The sequence below is a fragment of the Cyprinodon variegatus genome, unplaced genomic scaffold (assembly GCF_000732505.1).
Source record: "Cyprinodon variegatus isolate N-32 unplaced genomic scaffold, C_variegatus-1.0 Scaffold1102, whole genome shotgun sequence".
Lineage (NCBI taxonomy): Eukaryota > Metazoa > Chordata > Actinopteri > Cyprinodontiformes > Cyprinodontidae > Cyprinodon > Cyprinodon variegatus.
Window position 1 is genome coordinate 19,255 of NW_015151555.1, and position 6,614 is coordinate 25,868.

A 6,614-nucleotide genomic window follows, 5' to 3' on the forward strand; every position below is an offset into this window, starting at 1 on the left:
GTAAAGATAAATAGTTTCTATATGTTCTTTCTTAACTGTTTCTGTCAGTAGTGATTATCTCTTCCGCATGATTCAGCTGAAGAAAAAAAAAACAGGTCCAACATTTCAGTTCTGCCTTAATAATAGTATTTTTTTGTTGCTATTTCTTTTAGTGTATGATGACACAGACAACGAAGGTGATTATGATTTTTCTATAAATCACAATTTTTGAATAGTTACTGTTTGTTTCTTTTGTTGCATGACTTCTTTTTAAGAACAATTATTAGTATACTCTGTATTGTTCAGTATTGTTATGACTGTCATTTGTTTGCAGGCTTGATTGCTGGTATTGTGTGTGGCGTAATAGTGGTGGCTGCTATAATTTTAGTAATACTTTTTCGAAGGAAAATCTTCAACATTCAAGGTGAGGGAGACTTTGTTAAAACACTCATGAAGAGGATACTCTATAGAAACACAATTATTAACTTTTCCAAATTCTGCAATTTATGAAAAGTGACCATGAAAATATTTGCAAATACTTAACACCTGGTAAAACAAAGTTAACCTTTGGTTACATTTAACAGCTTCTGCAGCGGAAGAAACAGAGCGAAAGACAACTGTTGTTCAAAACATTGAGGTCTGTATGTCTGTCCTATAAACCTGGGAAAACAACAGAAGCATATATCCTATCATTGCTCTAATTTCTTCAAATTGTTGTTCAATTCTCCAGAGAAATGATGGAAATCACCAACCTGAAGAGATGGAGATACAGAACAAGCAATCAAACACAGCCTTTCCTCTTTATTCTACAGTAAACCCACCAGCAGAACAGCTGCATTATGCCAGCGTCAATATCCATAACAACACTTCCACTGAAAATACAATTGGATCATCCACATCAAATGAGAGTGTTAAAGGTGCAGCACAAACTCCAGCGGACACAACTCTGTACTCTACCATTGCGAAGCTTGGAGAATAGTGCAGTCAAGTTGCAGGGCTCCCCCAAGCATAAGTAAAAGGTGTATGAAGAAGTCTTTACTTGTCATTGTTCCTCAAGGGTACAACAAAAATTTTAGCAGCTCAAAACAAAATAAAACAATATAAAACAAAACAACGAAGGCAAATAGTGTAATAAAAAGAAAATAAATATTTTTAAAAAGTTGTAAAAGATGTGTGTGTATAGATAGAAGAAAAATATGTACACACAAGTATATTTACACAGAGATTGCAGTATTGCACAAGAGAATTTTGCACTTATATTATAAACAGTGCTTTTTTAGGATAAATATACATTTGATCATGTGTTAATCATTACTAACACAAATTATAAAAAGATTTTTTTGGCATTGGGGGCCAGCTTAATGCACAAACAAGAAAGAGAAGTTTAAACTCATCAGAGACATGATAGTATCTCTGATGAGTTGATAGTGATAGCCTTATACTGTCTACAGAGACAGAAAACCTTCCAGGACTCCCTGAAGCACAGAGGAACCAATTTGAACAGATGTTTTAAACTGTAAAAAAAAATAAATAAAAAAATTATGAGTTTTACATAAGTCTTTGGATAGCTCTTCCCATAGCCTGCATTCCTCCTGTGCCTGTTGCATCTTCAAAGTGCAGCTTGTCCAAGGCTTATATTAATACGTGTTTTGAGTTCTTCAGAAGAAAGACTGAGAGGACCGGCAATAGTTTGCCATAAGATTTGTCATCATTTTTATCAAAAAACCAATAAGAGTGAGAGGAGAGACATAATGAGGTTTAATGTGTTGGGAAAGAGGATTTATTTCTTTCTAGCTTTGACATGTAACATTATTTAGTTTTAAGGACTAATTATTCAGTAATTCATTTAAAATTTTGTCTCCTTTGCCTTTTTGCCTGTTTCAGGTACTTTTATACTATCAGCATTGTAGTATGCGTTTCAAATTCTATTGTTCATTGTATGTTAAGGTTTTGGTAAAATATATATTTTCATTTATCTAAGCTATTTTGGTTTTGTTTGGCTTTTGCACATAGCTGTTGCATTTTTTAGCACCAAAAACTATGAACTTAATGGCAACTTTGTTCTAAACAGATTGCATACTACTTCATTTTACTATACTCTATAGCAGGGGTATTCAGTTAAACTCACTGAGGTCCAGTTATAATTTTGCAAATAACAGATAGAAATGTAACTATCTTTTGTCTTTTATACTCGTGCCAACTCATTTGTTCGAGTTTTTATCAGTTTACTAAACTATAATGTAGGTTAAAATGTATTTTCTGGAACTTGTCAACAAATATGGTTTACCTAAATCCCATTTTTTTTTTTTATATTTACAAACCAGAAACTTTATTCAGTCTCACTTGTCAGGCTCAATCTCTCTGCCAGAGCATACACTGTTGGAAGCCATCCTATTATTAAACCCAACTCGTAAAGGGCTGGTTTCATGGCTTTATAATAAAATGTTTACTATAAAAGAGACCTCCACACTTAAACTTAAAGCCTCATGGTACGAGGACTTGAATATGACCATACCGCGTCAGACATGGGACTCTATACTTAAACTGGTGAATACATCATCTCTGTGTGCGCGCCATTGCCTCGTTCAGTTAAAATAGTACATAGAGCCCACCTCTCCAAAGACAAACTATGCCGTTTCTATCACCCCTTACTGCGATAAATGCAAGACTGCCATAGCCACACTGGTCCATATGTACTGGTCCTGCCCCGCTCTTGGTCATTTCTCAACAGATGTTTTCCGTACAATGTCCTAGTTGGCGCGAGTGGTGATAACACCTGGCCTTCTCCTGGCTCTGTTTGGTTTTAGTGGTGAGGGGTCACCTTTACCAGCCTCTAAACAATAGGCACTGGCATTCTGCTCACTGTTAGCGAGACGCACAGTTCGGATCAGGTGGAAGGGCACAGCTCCTCCAACTCGCAAGCAGTGGTTATGTGACCTCATGTCATGTCTGAAACTGCAAAAAATGAGGTATTCTATTCAACATTCAACTGGTAAATTGGTAAATGTTCCGCAATAAAAGGGTTTATTAGATTTAATAAAATGTGTTCTGTCTCAGTCAGGGATAGGAAAGTAGTGCGTTGACCTCTTGATAGTGACCTAGGTGGGCTAAATGTGATTTTTTTTTTCTTTTTTTTTGTAGGGATTGTTTTTTCTGTATATTATATTATATCTATATTTGCTGGATAAATATATTTTTTGTATTTACATATTACATATTTATATACAAAGGAAAGACAGTGATAAAAAAAAATGTATTTTCTGAGAATAAATAATTGTACATCATTTCTGTTTTATCTCTTTTCTGTTCCTGATCTGTTCTGGAAATTTGATCCTACCCTACTTCCAGCAGCTAACTGTTTGGCTTGGGATTTTTACACAATTGTAGTAAAGTCGAGTTTCATGATTGGCTTTTGTTGTATTTTTATGGCACTGCATGAACTTAAGAAAGACACAGCTGAAATGCAAATAAACAGAGAACCAAATGAAGAAAATGTAAAATGCATTTCATTAAATATTTTAAATAAGATGTAGTTTAGCATTCTTTTTTTGGATTTATGGATTGAAATAAGCACTTTCAGTACTGTAATTACATTATTTATGCTGATCTGGATTAAAATCTGCCTGCACATATGCAAATGAGCTCATGGTAGAGATTGTGCTTTTGGTACAGATTGGGTAGTGACTGGCATTACCAGCAGCATCTGCAGACTCATTGATGGATAAAAAATAAGCATGGAGCACTTTGAATAGCTGCTTTCAGCTGGGCCATTATTAATCTAATAGTTCTGAGATTCGGGGTGCTGTTGAAACTGACACTAGTATTTTTTTTATAGATCGAGTATTTTTGTTTTGTATCCAATACGTTCTTGGCAGCAGCATATATGCTTACTAACATGTGGACATATTCAAAGGAACTTTGGACCCTGAAGTCAAATGAGACAAACAATGATTACTTAGAAGGCCTTTATTAAAAAAGCAGTGCGCAGCTGCTCGTTAGCTGAGGCGGTCTCACTGGAAACGCTGTCGGGATGGATCAGTGTCTTCTGAAACTCGAACAGGGAATGACAATGAACGTGAGAGTCACCAACCTAGCAAATTTCAGTCCAGAGGGATAATCCAAGCTGTGGTCAGAAAACAGGTCAAATGTTAGCAACAGTTGAAATCCACGTAACAGTCCAGAAACACAGAACAGGTAAAAACAGAGCAGAACAGGGGTGGCCAAAACTCAGAAGTCCAGGAGCAAAAACAGGTCAGGTTCAGGCAGAACGAATGCATACAGAAAACGCTAGAATTAAATTCGCTGGAAGCTCAAATAATTTGGTACCAATGGCTGGATGGCATATCCGGTGGCATTGATAGCAGAAGGAACAAGTGGATCTGTTAAGAGATAATTAGGCCAGGGAGGAGCAAAGCAGATGAGAGGAGGAGGAGTTCAACCCAGCCTATGGTGCCAAGTTCATGACACTCATGGTAATTTCATACATAAACCTTACAAATGGTTATTTAAAGTATTTGTTCCGAGCAATCTCTTTTCAAGGAAGAATCTGGGTGAGAAGGTTTAACGATGCAAACATAAAGCTTTTCTTTACAATGTGAAATCTCATGACCTTTAATTCTATGAAAACTAGCTAACCTAGCTATGAAAACTAATTCAAAGGTAAATTCATCAAAATTATATATTTTTTTTCTCTGTAGTGTTTCTAGAAAGCCCAGCCAAACATCATAATCCTCAATGTCTTTATTGGGTTCGAAAAAAGCAGCTTTATAGGTTTCACAATTTTAAATAAATGTTTCTTGATCCATAAATACAGTCAATTGTCCCCTCTTATTCTGTAATTACTTTTATATCATATTTTATGGAATGTCTTAAACATGCTGTCTTGAAAATATAAAGTCATCCCTTTAATACAACACTTTGTTGTAGAGGAAACCTCAACTAAATTTTATGCACCTTCTACTAATATCAAATTAGCTTTCCAATAGAAGGTAACCTTGATTGACAGCTTTTTTATCAATGTCTTCTGTGTAAAACACTTATAGTCAAACAGGATAAAGATTGAGCTGTTGGGCCACATCCACAAGAAGACTTTTTGCACGGTGAGGCTTTTAACCTAATAATGTCCCACCAGTAGAGAATGCTGGATTCTTTTTCAACACATGATGTACTGGTCCATGCACAAAGTAGGGGAATGATCAAGATGAAAGATCATCTCATACTGTATCTCAACTTTGGGAACACAATGACATTAAGATTCTAGAATAATCTCATCAATAAAAAAAAAAACCCTGGTTCTGAACCGATGCAACTGGGATGCATACGTCTTTCCAGGGAGGAGAGGGATTGATGCCATTCATGGATTCTGATGCAGATACTGAATTCATGGTTGGGGACTTTGCCAGACAAATAGATATAAAGCTACTTCCTTTGCACAAGGTAATTGTCATGTTCTTGGTGCTGACGGTTTGGTTTTTCATTTACTCCTGCTCACCTTTCTAATTGGTCCAGCAGCTGATTAGCGCTGATCGTTTCCACCTGGTTTTTCAGCTATTTATGTTGTTTGCTTTCCTACCATCAGCGCTAGGTTATTCAAGCAGATTGGTGAGATTAACTCCATCAATCTGAATCTTGTTCTCTTTTCCTGATTGTGATCAGTTTCTGCCCTGTTGATCCCGAGTTTTGCCCCTGTCTGCTCAGCTAGTTTGATCTGTTCTGGACTGATTCCTGGATTCTAATGGCTTTTAAACTTGGACCTGTCTTCTGACTCCGGACAATGGTGCTGCACGGCGTCAGTTGGTGCCGAGTCTGCTCTCTCTCTAGGAACTCTGGGGGGTTGCCTGCCACAAGCTGGGGAGTAGCCTCCCGTTTGGATTCAATTCTTTCCTCTGGGATTGGACTGAACTTTAAATCAGAAATTTGCCCCACAGTTTGCCCCACAAAGCAGCCCCGCTTTTCTGTTTGTTTAAATAAATGCTTTAAACTTTCTCACTGTCTCTCTCACCTCGAATTCTGGGTCCAACATTCTTAGTTCATTACACAAATAGCCTTAAAGGGGCCATCAAATGAATTCATCTTCCCTCATTAAGGAACCAGTTGAATTTGTGGTGGGTGGTAGCCATGTTGAACATTTATCCTTTCTGATTATTGATTCAGGTCAATCAGGTCCCTATTGTTCTTGGTTTAACTTGGTTAATAACAATGTTATTTTCGTCAACGATGATGATGAGGAAATTATTTCGTTGACATTCCTTTTTTTATGATGATGACAAGATCTGACCAGCTAAACAGGGATCTTAGTTGACGAACACTTGAAAGTTATGGGTGTGAGTTTTCACTAACGATACGAGACTAAATAAAAATGTCAGACGGTCAAATGTTTAAAGTGCATCATTGTGCTGTGCGTATTTTTTAGTCAGACAGCCCACCTGGTGTCCACATTCTGCATGATAGCAACAGCGGGGGTGAAAATATCCAAAGCAAATATTTAATTGCTTCATTCCTTGAATTGTCATTAAAACAGTTTCTCTATTTCCTTAAATATTTTAACATTTTAGTTAGAATGTTCATTCAATTTAGGTCTGTATTGCCATGGCACTACAAGGCAATTATTTAGGTCAAGGGTCAGCAACCCAAAC

General features: G+C 36.7%; 1 long non-coding RNA gene across 1 annotated transcript; it reads left to right on the plus strand.

The window, feature by feature from the left end:
• Positions 1-206: 206 nt before the first annotated feature.
• On the plus strand, positions 207-3,181 carry LOC107101482. The gene is made up of 3 exons (XR_001482079.1): positions 207-403; positions 564-616; positions 710-3,181. It is a non-coding gene; the product is annotated as an uncharacterized LOC107101482 (long non-coding RNA).
• The last annotated feature ends 3,433 nt before the right edge of the window (positions 3,182-6,614 follow it).